The 18,918-nt window shown below is 47.2% G+C and overlaps 1 long non-coding RNA gene across 1 annotated transcript; it reads left to right on the plus strand.

Annotated features, from left to right (window-relative positions):
• The first annotated feature begins 12,246 nt into the window (after positions 1 to 12,246).
• Positions 12,247 to 13,264, plus strand: LOC147645207 (uncharacterized). The gene is made up of 2 exons (XR_015282433.1): positions 12,247 to 12,363; positions 12,671 to 13,264. It is a non-coding gene; the product is annotated as an uncharacterized LOC147645207 (long non-coding RNA).
• Positions 13,265 to 18,918: the final 5,654 nt, after the last annotated feature.

An 18,918-nucleotide genomic window follows, 5' to 3' on the forward strand; every position in this document is an offset into this window, starting at 1 on the left:
TTGAAACAACTTCTACCACAGCCTGTAACCTAATGAGCTGATTGACGAGGTAGATTGGGGTCCTGTATCCCCAACTGCCATCATTCGCCCATGTTGCCGGTCCATAATATTGTATGATCCTTTCGGCGGGCCATTCCTCCCCCTTCCATTTGTGGTTACCTCCGGCTATTGGTAGCTCTCGTTTCAATTCCCTCTTTTGTCGGGCTAGAGTTTCAAAGAGGGGAGCACCTAAAGACCTACTTTCATCTTTAGGTAATGTAAAGAAAAAAGGCCGAATTATTCCGAGTGTACATGACCCCTTCCAATTTCTGGGCAATTCACTGTATGCTTTCTTTCCGCATATCCAGTAAATCCCATCCGGTGCCTTCCAATCTCTGTTAAGTTTTGCCGGGTCCTCCCAATATTCCCTCAGGCCGAGAAAGGCATGGAAGGGATTCGCCCCGTCCTGTTTGTTCCAACATAAACCAATTAGATCTATCCATTCGCAATTATTTTCCCGAGATTGGCTTCAATAGCCCTCGGGTGATTCCGGCTGCCAAATTTTTGTCTTTTTATCTGAATTTACCGAGAGAGTTTTTACACACGGGGTGTAACCAACTAGCTCGGTGAATTCCCTTCCTTCCCGACTGACACAAAAAGTTCCAATGATTCTTTTGTCAATCACCCACCCCTCTGGTCGCCGGGTTGTTTTGGATAATTTCAATCCTGTCCACTTAAGTAATTGTTCTGGGGTTAATCCTTCTCCCTTCCATGGCCATCTTTCGGCTGATTTCAGGCCGCCACATATCCAACAATTAGTCAATCCTAATTCGGTAGCTATTTCCTGCATCAGATCTATGAATAGATTCTGATTAGGGCTAGGTAGCTTCCAATTATCGTATTGTTTTTCTAATTGTTCGTATTGCTCACTGAGAGAGTTTAACCTCTCTTGTTCGAGTCTTTTTCTCTTATTTTCCATTTCCTGCCTCTTTAGTTCAAGAGTCAATTGTTTTATTTTATTTTCAGGGTCTGAACCATCCTCGTCTTTTGCAAAACAGATCACCTGATCAAACTGTAGACACACTCTGTCATCGTCATTTTTCAGTAAATCCAAAACTATCGGTTCATTACTGAATGACACTTTCGTTTCGTGTTTCAGGTTCCTCCCTTCCCAGTACAATTTCCCTCCCATGGTACAATATTTTAAGTTTGCTTTATTGTAACACAAGGGGTTGACTCTGTGATACGCAATGAACGTCGACTGCTTCTTTCCTCCAATCCAGACAGTTTTATTACACTGCCCGCAGACCGAGATTGGGGAAACCCCTCCTATGTCTCTCTTACTTCGTAGATGGGTCGCTTGGACCTCTTTTTCCCCTGTGATATGGGGTTGCCTTTTTCCAGTACCTATCCCCGGGGTGGAGCACCAAATTTTTCCTTCCAGCTTACACAGGTCCATTTGGGTACCATTTGCCCAACATTCTCCTGCGTGCAATTCCGGAGGGCAAGTGATCCATGGCTCGGTTCGTGTGGCAGTTTGGCACTGCTCACACTTCCCCAGGGAGGTCGTCCCTGGAGGAGCCTCGGGGCCCATTCTCTCGGTCCAGCACATGGCTAGGTTCAGGATCGTCAGGATTCCCCACAATCGCATCCCTCTGCCATTCCCTCCGCCCGTACAAGAACATACGGCGGGGATAACCATCTTCTCGGCAGCAAGGACTGTCTTCAGGGGCCCTTGACATCCTGATGGCAAACCTCCTTTTAAAGGTTGCCCACCGAGATGCCTTGATCGTGCCGCTCCTGCACGGTACTTTTACGTTTCGGCGGCACTCGATTATTAGAGGTTCCGCTTTACAGTCCAAATGGCCTCGTAATCCCTTTTGAAAAAATCGGAACCACTCTGGAGAGTCGAGTTCCAAGATACCCACCCGGGTAGCAAGTGCTAGAAAAAGGTTGGTCTGTTCTAATTCCTCTTTGTAACACGCGGCACACAACCCTCTCGGTTTTTGCCCTCCCAAACAATGAGTCACCCACGTTTGTTTACAATATGCACACTTAAAATGTACAAAAGGAAAACAATAACATTCAAAATTGGTGCAACTTATCCTGTCTTCGCTGTTCATTTGCTGTTCCGCTGAAGCCTGATTTTCAATTCTCCCGGAGGGGTTACAATTTTCCACTCGGGGGAATCGTGAACCGAAACTTTCTTCACTCGGGAAGAGTGTGTCCAGCCCTTTTCAGCCGTGTGAACCGCGGTGTCTGTAGTCAGGAGGACGAGGAATGGTCCTTCCCAGTGAGGACTGAGGGGTTGCTCTTTCCACACTTTGATCAGTACTTTGTCCCCTGGTTGAATTTGGTGGATCGGAAATCCCAACGTGCTGCTCTGAGGAATCAATCCTCTTCTCCTTAACTCCTGTAAGTTTTTATTTATAGAAATGAGATAAGGTTGGAGTTGCACATCCTCCGTTTGAGGATGTTCAACCGGCATACCATGCTTGTACGGCATTCCATACAGCATTTCAAAGGGGGACAGCCCTGTTTCTGAGTTCGGCATGGTTCTTATATTCAGCAATGCCAAGGGGAGACATTTGACCCAGGACATTTTTGTTTCAATTGTCAATTTGGATATTTGTGATTTTAATGTCTGATTCATCCTTTCCACTTGCCCCGAGCTCTGAGGGTGCCAGGGAGTATGATATTGCCATCTGATCCCTAATGCATCGGACAACTGTTTGATAATTTTTGAGGTGAAATGTGTGCCCTGGTCCGAATCAATATGGTCTACAATACCATATCTAGGAATTATTTCTTCCAGTAGAATTTTAGACACTGTTTGGGCCGTAGCCTTAGCTCTGGGAAAGGCCTCTAACCAATGTGTCAATTTATCTACTATAACTAACAAATATTTATTTCTGCCAATTTTCGGTAATTCTGTGAAATCCATTTGGATTCTTTCAAATGGTCGATATGAGATTGGCCGACCTCCCCAATTGGTTTGCCGAAAATTCGCTCTGTTTACCTTTTGGCATATCACACATCCCTGTACCTCTTGTTTTGCGAGCTCGAAGATTCCTTTACACCCGAAGAATTTTAAAAATTGTTCAGCCAATGCCCTGGTTCCCCAATGGGTTTGTGCATGTAGTCTTTTGAGTATTCCTTTTGCTATCCCCTTCGGGACCAACTCCCTTCCGTCAGGTAACCACCATTTACCCTCTTTGAAATGTCCCCCTACCTTTTTTGAAGTCTTCCTGCTCCTTTTCCGAAGGAAGCACTGAAACCTCTGGAGGTTCCCTTGGGACTAGCTCAGAAATACTTACGGTCAACAATGCCGCTTTTTTCGCCTCTTTATCCGCTAAATTGTTTCCCCTTGTATGGAATTGTCGTCCGGTCTGGTGTCCTTTTACATGAACCACAGATATCTCCAGTGGCTCTCTGACCGCTTCTAAAATTTGTCTAATTATTTCCTCATGTACCAATCCTTTTCCTTTAGTGTTGATCAGACCCCTTTCTTCCCAAATTTTCCAGAAGGTATGCACTATCCCAAATGCATACCTCGAATCTGTATAGATGGTTCCCCTTTTTCCCTTCAAGCCTTTGAGGGCTTTTAGGAGAGCAAAGAGTTCACATGCCTGTGCTGACCAATTTGCTTTTAGGGGACCCGATTCTACAATCTGTCCTGTTATACCGTTTACGATGGCATATCCTGATTTACGTTTTCCCTCTATCATTCTCGAGGAACCATCGATAAACCATTTTTCTCCTCCTTCCAATTCCTGATCCTCCAGATCGGGTCTTACTTTAGTCTGTAATTCTACCGTCTCAATACAATTGTGCAGTAGCTTTCCCGTTGGTTCCCCGTACAAAAATTGCGCAGGGTTTTGTGCAGAGGTTGTCCTTAATTCCAGTCCTGGTGAGCTGATTAACATGGCTTCATATTTCAGAAGCTTTGAATCGGTCAACCATTTCTCTGCTTTTTGTTGTAAGATGTTTCTTACATCATGTGGAGTATAAACTATCAGGGGAGCTCCAAACGTTACTTTTTTGGCTTCCCCAACCAACAGTGCTACTGCCACAATTGCTTGCAGACACGTAGGCCAGCCCCGACTGACTGGATCTAGGATTTTGGACAAAAACCCTATGGGTTTCTTCTTTTCTGCCCATTCCTGGGTCAAAACTCCCTGAGCTGTTTGTCCACTTATATCGACAAACAGTTGAAATTCTTTACTGATGTCTGGTAATGTTAGAACTGGAGCAGTGACAAGGGCATTCTTTAGTTCCTGGAATTTAATTTCGTCTTGCCCTGTCCATTTTAATCAATCTGTATTTAGCCTTTCATACAGAAATTTCACCTTTTCACTGTATCCTTCAATCCACTGTCTGCAATATCCCATGAGCCCTAAAAATTGCCTAATTTGTCTCTTGGTTTGTGGGGCAGGAAGTTCAAGAATTCCCACCACCCTCTCGGGATCTAATTTCTTTTTCCCTTGTGATATCCAATGTCCAAGATATTTTACTTTGGGCTCTGTGAATTGCAGCTTGGATTTAGATACTTTCAACCCTTTTTGTCCCAGAAAATTTAGCAGGGAAATGGTGCATTTCTTCACCTGCTCCTCCGTGATTCCGGCGATTAGCAAATCGTCTACATATTGTAATAGTTTTGTCCCCTCCTCTGGAGTGAATTGAGTGAGTAGTTGCTCTAAGGCTTGTCCGAACAAGTTCGGAGATTCGACGAATCCTTGTGGAAGGACTGTCCACCGCAATTGCTGATTTCGATTGGTATCTGGGTCCTCCCACTGGAAAGCGAAAAAATTCCTACTCCCTTCATCCAAAGGACATGTCCAGAATGCATCCTTTAAATCAATTACACTATACCATACATCCTCTGGTGAGAGTCTGTTTAGTAGAGTGTAAGGATTTGCTACCACCGGAAACCTGGTTCGGGTTCTAGCATTTACAGCTCTCAAGTCCTGAACCAATCGGAAGTTCCCATCGGCTTTCTTTACTGCCAGGATGGGGGTGTTATGTGGGGACATGCAGGGCTCGAGCGTGCCTCCTTTAAGCAGCTCGTCAATTATTAATTTCAAACCCTTCCTTCCTTCGGCTGGGATGGGGTATTGTCGGATCCTTATCGGATTCTCTGGATTTTCAATTTCAATTTTGATGGGAGCAATATCTAATTTTCCCACTTCCCCTTTTGAGTGCCATACTCGGGGGTCAATTTCTTTTTCATCTTTTGAAGTCAAATGCAACACCTTCACTACTAACTCCGAATTTTTCACAATGATATTTATTCCTAAAGCTATGATCATATCTCTTCCCAATAGATTGTAGTCTGCTTCTTCCACAAGCAACAAATTTCCTAAACATATCTTATTTTCTGACTCGATTTCCACCTCCTTGATTACCGAGACTTTAAATGGATCTCCTTTTGCGCCAATTACAATTACTTTTTCTTTACTCGTTTCACACCCTATAGGTAACTTCTGCAGGGTGCTTCTCTCAGCCCCGGTATCAACCAGGAAACTCATTTCCTGGCGGTGGGGACCTACCTTCAATTTTATCAAGGGCTCTTTTGCTGTTACTGTCCCCATTTGACAGAGCCCAAGACTTCCCTAATCTTCTTTAAATATTTGTTCATCTTTTATTCGTTTCCTGCAATCCCTTTTTATGTGTCCTACTTTCTTACAGTAGAAACACTCTGGAGGATCCTTTCGAGGAGGAGTTTCCTCCTTCTGAGATCCTTTTTGTTTTTTAGGTATCTGTTTACCCTGTTTCTGTTCATGTTTTTGAACTTCTTTTACTGCAGCCACTAATATTTTGGCTTGTAGTTTCTGTTTTTCATCTTCTCTCCTCATATAAACCTTCTGAGCTTCCCTTAGAAGCTCTTGGAGACTCTTCTCCTGCCATCCATCAATTTTCTCAAGTTTCTTCCTAATGTCCTCCCATGATTTAGCCACAAACTGCGTTTTAAGCAGGACCTCCCCCACCGAGGAACTGGGATCAGTCCCGGAGTAAATCTGCAGACTTCTCCGCAACCTTTCTAACCATTCGGTAGGGGATTCCTCCTTTCCTTGACATTCCCCAAATACTTTGCTAATGTTCTGTCCTCTGGGGACCGCTTCTCTTATTCCTTGCATGATGATATTCCTTAAATCCATCATGCTTCTTCTTCCTTCCTCGGTCTGGGTGCTCCAACTCGGGCTCACACTCGGCCACTTTTGGTCACCGGGTGTTCCCTGCGGGTGCCGCCTTTCCCAATCCCTGATGCCCGCCTGCTTAATCATTTCTCTCTCCTCCTGGCTAAACAGGGATCTCAGGATGGCCATGAGATCTTCGTAGGTGTAAATACTACTCCCTAGAAAATCGTCTAATTTTTCGGCCACTCCAAATGGGTCATCTAGCAGTCGCCCCATTTCTTTTTTGAATGCTCGTACATCCCCTGAGTTAAGGGGCACATTTACAAATCCAATTATTCTGGGGGCGGTTGGCACTTCCCTGAGAGGGAACATTCGATGCCCATTTTCTGTCTCTCCCCATTCTCCATTCCCTATTTTTGATTTCCACCGAGTCCTGCTTGCAGGAGGGGAACTGGAGTTTGCGGGAGGTTTTCCCCTCATTGCTGGCGGGATGTCTGCCGCAGCTAAGTGACTCAGAGGGTTCCCTTCTGATACTTTTGGTGGTCCCAGCTGTGGTGGCCGGACCGGGATTTGTGGAGGGGGTAAGCCCCATCCTTGCGCCAACACCGACTCCAAAGAGGGTGCGGTGGCTGGGTTTTCTGCAGATGGGGGGGTAGTGAGGGTTTCCAGCACTACTCCCGGTGGTTGAGGGGAGCGTGCTTCTGCTAGTTGCCCCATGGAACCCTCGGGTGCTGATGGTACTACTTGGTCCATCACCGGAGGCTCTACTGGCCCGCGGTACGGAGGGGGTAAGTGATCCAGGGGTTCCCAGGTCTCTGTTTTACGTTCGTTTTTCTGTTTCACTGGAAACAGCCGTACTTTGGTATTTAACCAGAGTTTGGCATATTCTTTCTCCTCAGCGTCTGACGAGACCTTTTTCTCTATGTGTGCGAGTAATTCCCTGCACGTCCATTTATCAAATGTCCCCAATACTGGCCAAGTGAGACAGTTTCTTAATTCCTGTCCTCCCCAAATCTCGGCACAGTAATAAATCATTTTTGCCTTGGATTTCCCTTGTTTTTCGGGACAACTTTCCCAATTTCTCAACATCCACCCTAAAGGACTCTCCGGAGGGATGTCTAGCATTTGTTTTGATTCCTCCGATGGGCTTTTCTCGTTATCTAGTTTTTGCGCTCTACTTTTTCTCTGTCCCATTTTCTTACGATTCTTACCTGCTCTGCGTTGTGTTCGTCTTTCTGTTTTCGCTTCCGAAAGTCCTAGATCGCACCAATACTTACCTCTCGGTTAGCTGTACCGGGGTTTTCTCAGTGTTTTCGACTTTCTAAATCTTTTTGGCTGAGAGAGTTTACCAGTTCCAGAGCTCGACTGGACGTTCCTTCCTCTCTCAGCCCCCCTTTGATCGGTCCCCTGAGACTCCCTTTAGCCTCAGGCTTTACGAGTAAGGAAAGAGAGACCCTTTCACACAGAATCGCTTCCTTCGCGGCCGGCCAATTCCCTCGCGGGAAGATGGAAACGCGGCCTTGAAGTCCACACTCGCTTTGTGACCAGGTCACGTCTCTCACAAACTCGCCCGATCACCCGCTCAACCTCACAGTACTTACAGCAATTTCCTGCGAGGGCGTCTTCGTGCACGTATGACTTTTTATGAGCTACCAAGCCGCGGCTTTCCCGAAGGCTCCCGCCTTCCCGAGCTCTCTGGATCCGTTTCCTCTTTATTATGGTTTTTTCCTCAGCCTAAATTTGGTTCGGCAATCGGAGCGAACTGTGGAGGGTCTCTGCTCCCCAGGCCGCTGAAATCAGCGGGGGTACCCCCCTGGACAGCGAGATTCTCCCACAGTTTCTTCCGATCCGAGTCACGGCACCAATCTGTTATAAATGCAACGGCAGATTAAAGATTAACAAAGATAAATTTATTATAAATTAACAAAACAGCAAAACAGCGAGGAAAAACCACAATAAATAAGCAGCGCAGCGCTGGGTGGATAGGGTCTATACGCAAGGTATAGGTGTTCCCAAATCCACGTCTGAGGGTTCTCTGGCCTGGGTTTTTATAGGGATTTTATGTCCCCAGGCTAGAATTCCAACCAGTTTCCATTCACCAAGTGTCCCTGATTGTCGGGTGAATGGATTTCCTGGCCTAGAACATTGAATCAGTAAGTGTCCGGGCAGAGTCTCCTCAAATGCAAAGTGAGTCTGTATGTATTTTAACATATTTCATCACAGCAGAATCGAGGGATCCGGGCTAGCGCCGATGGATATCTCGGAGGAGTAGTCTCTTCTTTGTCTTTCTTGATTGAGTTTCTGTAGTTTGGGTTTGGCGGGTGTGGTGTTCGATTCTGGCAACGACCATTTTCCTGGGGCTCGTCCCTTTTGTCTTGCTTGATGGTCTCCGGCCGAAATCGGCCGGGCGTTGCCTTTATCTGGAGGTAGACTTTCAGGCTAGTTCTTTTGTTTCTATGATGGCCTGTGTCCTGTCCTTTCCTCCGAGTTGATGAGCCTGCTGAAGCTTGTTATCGGGGGGGTTTTTTTGCAATCCGTGACTTTGGAAAAGGAATTCTGCCTCGACCTGGAGGAGAATTCCTTATTCCATATTTTCATTAGTTATACTTACACATACTTTATTTAAACCTCTTATTCCGAATTTTTATTCACCCAATTCTTTATTACACTCTTTTCCCTGTTGTCCCTCAAAGGCTTTTCTAACATTTTGCCCTCGGGGCGCTCCCTCCTTTATCCCTTTGATTATCAAATTACGATAATCATTCATACTTCCCCTCCCAACTTCATCATTCTGGTTCCAATCAGGAGGTGCAGTTGGCAATTTCTCTTCTCCTGGTGGGCCTTGTTGGTTTTCTCTTTCCCATATTTTTATCCCAGCAGTTCTAATCATATCTCTTTCCTCTTGGGAAAATATTATTTTCATTATTGATTGCATTTCTTCCCAAGTGAAAATATTGGGCCCTAGGAATTGATCTAATTGTTCAGCCGTACCTATAGGGTCTTCTAATAGCCCTTTAATCTCCTTTTTGAAATTCCTAACTTCTGTAGAAGTCAAAGGAGCATTCACAAATCCCATTCCCCCCTGGACTCCTCCCATAGGTACTTCTCGTAATGGGAATAAATTGATTTCTTGGTTCCACTCTCCCTGTCTATCTGTTTTTACACCCCCCTTCCCTTGTTTTGTATTAGTGTTGGTAACATAGAGATTATCAGGCTGCTTTTGAGCTTTAATTGCTCCCCTTGTGTTCTGATATGGTGCCGCTTCATTAAGAAGAGGTGTTATCTGGGCGGCAGGCGCTGAACCCTCCAAAGGAAAAGAGGCAGAAACAGAGCCCGGCAGGGAAGCTGGAATCCCTAGTGCAGAAGGAGTGAGGGCGGGGCCTGGCAGTGAAGCCAGGGCCGCCTGTGCCGAGCTGCTGGGGTCCGGCAGTGAATCCGGGGCTGCCAGGGCAGGGATGCTGAAGCCCGGCAATGAAGCCGGGGCCGCCAGGGCGGGTGGAGCAGAAGCCAGAGTCGGGACACCCAGCGCTCTCCCCGGTTCGAAGCGGGGAGCAGGAGTTCCCGGGGCGGGTGGAATTCCCAGCATCAGCGGGGGTGGGAGGATTCCCAGCGCCATTGGAGGCGGAGGAATTCCCGGAGGCTGGGGAACCCCTGCGGCTGGCTGCAGCGGGGGGGCTCCCTGTGCCAGCGATGGAGGTAAAGCATCCAGGGGGTCCCATTTTTATTTATTTTCTGTTTGCTCAACCTCTGGAGTTTTAGGTACTTTAAAAAATCTGGCTCCCAGAGGTTCTGTGTTTCTTAGCCAGCAAGAGGCATATTCTCTTTCTTCTGGATTAAATGGCTCTTTTGAATTCACAAATATATTTAGAGCCTGACAGATCCAAGCCTCAGAGGACCCGTATTTTGGCCAGTAGACATGATCAGGTCTAATTTCCTTTTTTATCCACTCCTTCATGCAAAATTGGATCATTTTTACTTTGTCTTTCCCCTTTGTATCAGGATCTGAATCCCAATTTGCTAGCTTGATCCCGAGGGGACTATCTTGAGGTATCTCCTCTGGTATTTTATTAATTCTTTTTTTTCTTAAGGCCAGCTTACTGGTTCTCTGTCCCATTTTTCCAAGTGTTCTCTGTTTCAACCTACTCCTTTAAGTACCACTATTTAGAACACCAATTGTACTATTTTAGAATACCAATTCCACTCCTTTAAAACACCAGTTCACTTCTTTAAAATACCTATTTTAACTCCCTTAAAAAAACAAACCACAAGTTCACTTCTTTAAAACACTAATTACCCTTCACAGCACCACCAACAAAAACCAACAAACCCCAAATCTTTCTTTCAATGTTCTTGTTACAGTCCACCTTCCCCCCCGCCCCCAAGATACAGTTATACACGATCTCTCATTCACACATGCATTCTCATTTCTTTAATAGGTTTTTCTCACTCATTTTTCACTCACACCAAGACAATACAATAATAAGGTACCTTCAATGTTGTTGGCCAACCCTCACAGATTTTCTTGGGTACTGTATCCCACACTTCCCGTGGTTTGCACCCTCAACCTGGCAATATTCCCGGGGATTTATTATTTTTTTATCCCCTTTTTGTCCCGTCTCCTAGTACACTGGACTTAGGAGAACTCCCGACTCCTTCCTTTCCAGGGGTTCGACCCCTCCCTGAGACCCCAGTCTCAGTAACCCCGGGGGGATTCTCTCACTCCTTTTTCTTTTGCTTCGTCCAAATCCCGGCCTATTTTCTCGCGAAAGATAGGAATCGCGGTACTATGGACTCCGCTCTCGCTCCGCAGGTCTGGGGTAACCAGCTTGGGTCTCATTCACACACATTCATCCCCCTGTTTCCACCCCCCTGATCAGTACTTACCAATTCCTGTTCAGGTGCTGAAAGATTATGGGGTTTTGAAGGAGCGCTTTATTACCTTTATTATTATTTTTTTTATTTTTCTTTGCTTTACTTGTCTCTCTCTTGTCCTCTGGGTGTTGTCCTGCTACCACCGATGACACCAGAACAGCCAAAGCGGATTACCAAAACTGTCAGGGAAGCGCCTTCCCCCGCCTGGAATCTCCTGGTTTCCCCGGGGCGAGGTGTTTAATCCGAGACGAGCCCCCAGTTTCTGTGAAAAACGAAGTTCACTCCTGTAAAATTTTAAAAATGTTTAATAAAGACAGTAAGAGACATAAAGTAAAGCAAAGAGATACGGCCGGGTGCCTTGGCATGCTGCCAAGAGCACACCTGGTATTTCAGGAGTGTCCTTTTTATCCCATCCTTGCTGTGAGAGGTTAATGCATATTCAAGCATATCCCCTCCCTGGTTCCACCTTCTTGGATCATTTTTTTTTCAATTTTATTTTCTGCTGGTCAGCATAATTTTTGCTGGTCTAGCTGGTCAGCATTATTTTGGAGTTTTTTGGTTTCCTTTCTGCTGCAGATGGTCACTTGTTGATAAGAGTCCAGGCCCCTTATACTTCCTCAGAGAGCAGATGGGCTTCATCTCTTTCCCCCTTGACAACGTCCTGGTACCGGCTTTTTGGTAACAGTTTGCTCTCCATTTCCTGCTGCTGGTAATAGCCTGTTTTCCACAGCTTGATCCTCCCATTGTCTTGCCTGTTGGAGTTATCTTACCTTCTCCAGATGAGACATATCCTTACCATTCAGAATTCCTATCTAAGCCTATATCTTGCTAAGGGAAAAGAATATAGTGAAAGCATATATTTATCAGAATAATTGTGAAAAGCCAATATTTACAACATGAATTCACAACAGTTACATTTATCACACTTGAGAAAACTAACAAACTGTCAGGCCGATGGATTTATTACAGGCCTGCAGCAGTGTTGCTTGCAAAGGGTTGAACAGATTGTCAAACTGTTGGACACAGTCAGGTTCCTCGGTGGGTCACGAGCCCGGGCTGGCTCCCCACCCCGCCGCAGCTTGGCCCCAGCCCCGGCTGCTGCCCCGGCTGCGGCACCCAGGCCCGGCGCCCTGGAGCCCCGGCTGCCCTCGGGGCTGCTGCTGCCGGCCTCTGGCAGCCGTGCCTTTGGGCTGAGTCAGGATGCGGCACGGGCCCGGGCTGAGCCCTGCCGGGCCAGGAGGCCGTGTGGCCACAGGGCTGGCAGCCCCGCTGGCAGGGAGCTGTGCTGCTGGGACGCTGACAGGCTCTGTGTTCCCAGAGATGGTCGGGATGTTCATCAGAGGGCAGAAGGAAGACCTCCAGGTCCTCAATGAGGGTGAGTGAGAACAGCGGGCGGTCGGGGGGGGCTGGCAGGGGGCAGTTGCCATGCCTGGGCAGGGAGCTGCAATCCCTGGCCCAGCTGCAGAGTGCTTCGTTCCTTGTGTGGCTGAGGGCTGGTATGGGCAGAGAATAGAGACATTTCAGGGACATGGGTGGGATTTGTGGCCAGCACCTTCTGGCTGATCCTGTTGTCCAGTCCTCTCTTGTGGCCATCGCAAGAGCCAGGTGGAATGTCCTTGGCAGGAATGTCTCCTCGGATCCCTGCAGATGCATGCCCTGACTGTGGCTCTCCTCTGTTTCAGCCCTTCAAGCCCTGAGGAAGACACCAGTCCATCCCACTGTAGTCTAAATATTCAAGCCCAGTTCGCCAGTGAACGAGTGCCTCAAGAACAGCACCAGGAGACACTGAAGAGGACACCGCCTTCCAGTCCCAGTGGAGATCCAGGCACAGCTGGCACAGCTGAGCCTGTGGGATGCTCATGGGACTTCAGCCCTCTCCCTGCTTGTAGATTGTCCCAGCCTCCAGCCCTCATACCATTCCCATCCCCTTTTTTTCCCTTTACTCTTCCTCCCTTGTGACAGCTCCTTACCTCCAGCCCTCATACCATGACCATCCCCTTTTTTTCCCTTTACTCTTCCTCCCTTGTGACAGCTCCTTACCTCCAGCCCTCATACCATTCCCATCCCCTTTTTTCCCTTTACTCTTCCTCCCTTGTGACAACTCCTTACCTCCAGCCCTCGTACCATGACCATCCCCTTTTTTTCCCTTTACTCTTCCTCCCTTGTGACAGCTCCTTACCTCCAGCCCTCATACCATTCCCATCCCCTTCTTTTCCTTTCCAGCTCATCCCTTTGCTTCGCCTTCCATTAATAAACAGTTTGACTTTTTCACTCTACCTGCACCTGTGTGGAGCTGAAGCGGCACAAATCCGGAGCTCTGTGACACACGGGCCCCTCCTGCCATTCTCTTCTGAACCGTGTTTTGTGCACAGACGCAGAGGAAGGAGCGCAGATCAGGCTGGAAAGGTCCCTGTGCTGAAGGTCCAGTTCCACAGCATTGTGGAGTTAAAGGTCTTTCTGAAGGCCAGTAGTGAGTGGGACAAGGAGCCTGTGTGTGTCAGGGACCAAAGTTGTGCCTAACGCCCTGCCATATCTGGTCCTCTGTTGTGCACATCAACAGGATGATGAAGAACATAGAATGAAGGAAACCTTAAGGGTTAACTGCTGGGAATTTGACCCTTAAGAGGAACAATGGATTGATCAATTGATGGGAAGTTAACCTGTGAAAGAGGAACAGTAACAATGAGACTGTTATTGGCATGGTGACCTTACCTCATGTACTGGCCAAGGATGAGATGACATGGTAACTGGGAAAATTCTACTCCAGTGGAGAAGATAGGAGGCTTGGTTCTGCAGTGGAGAGGCAAGAAGGTCAAAATGCACGACTATTTGATGCAAGGGATGCCCTGAAGGTGCGCGGCCTGCCTGCCCCTCCCACTGGAGCACCTTGCTCCATCTCCTGCTGCTGCTCAGTGGCTTTTCACCAATCCAGGGGTTGGTATGTATTATTTGCAACAGCAACTAATAAAATAAAATTTGCTTTGCAATTTTGTGCACGGGCATCTTCCAGAACCCATGGTGTTATTGGCAATGAGGACAGGATGGCCAGAGCACAAAAACTGATGATTTTTGAGCATGTGTGAGTGAAAAATGGATGCACGTTTGAGTGTGGGTAAGAGAACAGGGACAGGGTTTGGGCAGTGCCTGCTCAGTGGGGCACACAGCTGCCCTAGGACAGTCTGTTCCATGGTCAGCGGGTGATTTGCTTGCAATTTCATGCTGCCTGGCCACCTGTGGCCAAAGGACAGACTACTTTAGGACAAGCATGCAATCTGCTTAAAGGAGAAGGAATGAAAATTAGTGTCCTGATGGGGTCTCTTGTGCTTCATATGGGCCAACCCTTAAAGCCCAGGATAGGGAACATTATCCTAGAGGGATGCCCAAAGGGATGGAAAGCCTACGGTCATGGAACAGCATCCCTGTATCTGTGGGCTACCAGAATGTGGCAACAACTGTCTCACCTTGGGAAATGCCCTGCTTTACGCCTCACTGGAGTTGCAGATTTTTGGCAAATTGAATGCAGACAGTTTTACTAACTTCAAATTTATCAGCACAAGGAATAACCCTAGAGCTTGGTGGGTCAATGCCACAATACTGTGTGTGTGGATTTAGCACAGCGTGATTTTTGGTAGCAGGGGAGGGCCACACAAGCAGCTTCTGTGAGAAAACAGAGGAGAGAGAGAGGGCCCTTGCTTCCAAACTAAAGCAGCCTACCTTTAGAGGACTGCACCCCTGTCTCGCTTTGAGACAAGTTAGGAGGAAATGTTCTGAAAGGGGCATCTCCTCTAAAGAAAGGTAGGTTTCGGCACTCTCTCCCTGCTTGGGGACAAAGGTGTAGGAAAACATTTTAATAGAGCAAAAGCATGATATTTCAGTAAAAGCCTGTCTGCACAACCCAGCTTTCAATCCAGGCTACAATTCTAAAGACAGTGTCTTGAAACTCTCCTGGAACAGTGAGAATAAAGAAAAACAGTGGCATTGGGTACATGGAAAAGAATGTAAAACAATATGTTTTAACCAATAGTAGCTTGTTAAGCCCCGGGAACCCTGTAAGACCCTATAAAATTGTGCTAAAGATAGAAATAAACAACATTTGCTATACCTCTATGAGGACTCAGTGAATTGTCGGAGTGGTTTTCCATTACAGACGTACAGAAAATGTGCCTTTATCTGTAGTGCCTGGCTCTGACACCCAAGAGAGCACTAAATTTAAAACAACACCATGGAAATAACTTTTAAAGTTAAGTAGAGAAACTGGGAAAATGAGTGTGCAAGTTAGAGTTTTCTTAAGTCACTGGGTGAGAGAGTTTAAGGTTTAAGCTATTTTAGAAAATAAGAGACAAGATGGAGAACTTAGGGCATTGTCCCTTTCTCCTTCTTCTTCCATCATCTTCTTCTTTTAAGGGTTTTAGATAATAATGAGTGATTGGATAGAAAATGCCACAGTGCAGCGCACAGGTGCCAGGTCATTGGGTCACTAAGAAAAAGAACTTACTTGGCACTTGATTATTGGACACATAGACATAGAAAAGACCTTGAAGAGATTGTTCTTTCTCCATTTTGCACCTCTCCACCATAGTCTATGTAGCTCCTTGTACTCTGTATATATGTAATATAGATAAGGCAAGAAGAAACAACCAAGTCCAAACATGAGGAAACAGCCTCACTCTCGTCAATCTCAGTCCTGGGGAAAGAACCCAACCACCAGTGTCACCTCGACACCTACAGGTCACGGCCAATGGTGTTCCCTCAGGATACAGCAGCCCTGAGGGGTCTTCCCAGAGCTGTCTGATGCTCCCCACTCCTTGTGGCACCAGTTGCTTTCCTGTGCAATGTTCTACCTGCCCGAAGAGTAAAGAGGGAGCTGGAGAAAGAGCATGCCAGGCTGCTCTCGATCCTTTCCCAGCAATGCTGGTTAAGTGGAGAAGTCCCAGCTGGCTCAAATGTGTAAATGTAAGAGCCATGCACTGGAAGGGTCAGTGGGAAGGATGATCCAGGAACCATTGGCCTGGCAGCCTGAGCTTGCTACTGGGGAAGGGTTTGGAGTAAATCCTGCTGAGTGCCATCCCATGGCATGTGCAGGGAACCAGGGGGTCTGCTGGAGGATGGGAAAGCTCTGGGGAGGGATGGGGACAGCTGGGGTGTCCTGGTGGTGAGATGTTGAGGGTGGGTGCTCAGGGAGGTTGGTGTTGGTGGGTGTGTTGGGGAAGGAGTTTTCCAGAATGTGGATTTTCAGGCCTTTGCCCAGGTGGGACTGAAGAAGTTGGTGCTTAGAGATATTTTCCACTTGATTTTCTCCAGGACAACAACCATGTGCAGGTGCTCTCCATTCAACATTTTCAAAAGCTAATGGACTTGGCAGAGGACAGAGGGGAAAAGGCCCTGGAGAGAATTGTGAGCCACAGCCTTTTCCCGCTCTTCTTGCACTGCCATGAGGAGAACCGGTGCATGGTAAATGTGAGCTTTAGTGTGATGCTGGTGGATCTCTGGGAGGGGGCTCGGCTGCCTCCTTCCCTGCTGCCTCCCAGGCTGCGGCCTGCTCCTGGTCCTTGGCTCAGGGATGCAACTCCTGCGCCCTGGGCTGCAATGCCATCTCTGCTGCTCTCTAGGCCTCTCGGGAAATGCTGCATTGTGCAGCCAGGTTCTTGAAGAAAACAAATCTCCAGTAAGTGCTTGTTGAAGAATGGCTTGCCTCTCGAGGCCATAGCTCCTTAGAAGGCCTGCACAGCCCTGACTTTGAGCTAGCATGAGTCCTTGGAAAAATATTGTATCAAAGAAATGAAGAAGACTAATTGTTAATAAGACAATGAAGAATAGATGAGAATTTAGGATGAGAAATCTGCTAAATGTATCTTATGAATGTATCTTATGAAGTTTGTCAGGATGTGAATTCTGCAGAATCTATCCTGTATTACTGCTTAAGGTATCTTAATAGGTTTCACTAAAAAGTATTTTCTAGAGCTCGAGTTTTATGAGCTGGACCAGTAGAAATGTAGAAGTTAATGTGTGAAAAACAGCAATTATCCAATCATAATAGAACATAGATCACATGTTACCTTTTCAAAGTACTATAAAAATGTAGCTAATATTGAAATAAATTTGGAACAAGCAGATAACTCATATTGGGTCGTCTCTTGATTCCCGAACCTGTCTCTTACAAGTGCTAATGACAGAGAATCTGTTGAAGATCGCCGAATGCGTGGTAAAGAGACGGCCTGGAAGCCCCAGCCTCAGCCTGTGTTCCCAGGGATGGCTGGGCAGCACCTGAGGAGGCAGCAGGCAGAGCTCCAGCAGATCTACAAAGGTGGGTGAGGGCGGCGGGCTCTCTGTGGGGCTGTCGGGGGGAGCTGCAAGTCCTGGCCTGACTGCGGAGGGCTCTGCTCAATGTGCGGATGAGGGGCCGCATGGGCAGAGCACACCGAAATTTCACGTGGGGCATTCATGGCCAGCAGCTTTGGGCTGATCCCCTTGGTCCCTGCTCCCTGCTGGCCATGGCAAGAGCTGGCTGGAATGGCCCTGGCAGGGGGCTCTCGGTGGGCCCTTGCAGGTCTGGGATCTGACTGTGGCTCTGTTCCTTTCTTCCAGCCCTTGAAGACACGTCAGATGACATCAGCCCTGCCATCAGAAGCCTGGCAATTCAAACATTTTGCATCCTCCAGGCAATATAGAGAACTCAATATTCCATCTTTGGAAACCTGCAGGATCAGCTTCACATGGCACGCAGGACACAGACTCATCTGTCATGCCTTGGCTGGCTGCACTGCTGTAGTTCTGCTGAGAGTTGATCTCGGAGGCTCTGTCTGCTGGGGCCACCTGAGCCAGCCCAGATTTTATTTTTCTTCAAAATTGTTTTTTCCTTATTTATGTTTTTGTTTAGTATGTAAATATAGGATGTGTTATAAATACACAGACTCCCAGGAGCTTTCTTTTGCTGCCCAAGGTCCTCAGGATATCGGAGAAGAGAGGGAAAAGGGTGCTTGTGCTCAGCAAGCTGCCAGGGCATGCAGTGGTGCAGGGAAAATGGCCAGAAACCCTTGGCCTTTGGTGGTTCTGCTGAAGCCACAAGCCCTGTCCCAGCCAGGAAGAGCCATCTGTGTCCTGCTGCCCATGTGGTGCTGCCGTGATGGCTGAGGGCTCCCAGGTGCCTCTTGTTATAAATGCAAAGGCAATTTCGGGTTAAATAAAAGAGAAATTTATTATAAAACAATAATAAATTTAAACAATGAGAAAAAACCACAATAAAATAAGCAGCGCAGCGCTGGGTGGACAGGGTCTATACACAAGGTATAGGTGTTCCCAAATCCACACCTGAGAGTCCCTTGGCCTGGGTTTTTATAGGAAGTTTATGTCCCGAGGCCAAATTCCAAGCAGGCACCCTTCGCTAAAAGGTTCTTGATTGTTCGAAGAATAGATTTCCTGGCACCAGAGAATAGAGTCAATAGACGCTGGGCAGAGGCTCCTCATATGTAAAGAGGTCCAGGATGTCTTTTTGATATCATTTTGGTCCGGGCCATTAGGGTGGAGTGGTGGGACCCATCCTGGAGCCGATGGCTTATCTCGGTTGGCTCCTCTTCCTTTGTCTAGTTTTGCCCACTTCTCCAACACAGGCAGGCAGGGCGGAGGTGCTCAGGTCCGGCGATATCTCGTCCGGGACTGTTCTTTTGTTTGTTCGATGGCCCGTGTCCTGCCCATTCTTCCTGGGCTGATGTGCCTGCTTGTGATCGTTATCTGGGTGTTTGGCTGCAATCTGTTGCCTCTCAGAGGGGAATCACCACCAGATCCGGAGAAGGACTTATTCCCATTACACGTTGTGTTTTATGCCATTGCAATCACATATATATATATTTTATTATACCCTTTACGAATTTTTACTCATAGATTAATTTATTACACTCTCGATCCCGCTCCTCTGGAGCTCCTGCCGGGCCAG

Source organism: Cyanistes caeruleus, unplaced genomic scaffold (genome assembly GCF_971803275.1).
Source record: "Cyanistes caeruleus unplaced genomic scaffold, bCyaCae1.hap1.1 HAP1_SUPER_34, whole genome shotgun sequence".
Taxonomy (NCBI): domain Eukaryota; kingdom Metazoa; phylum Chordata; class Aves; order Passeriformes; family Paridae; genus Cyanistes; species Cyanistes caeruleus.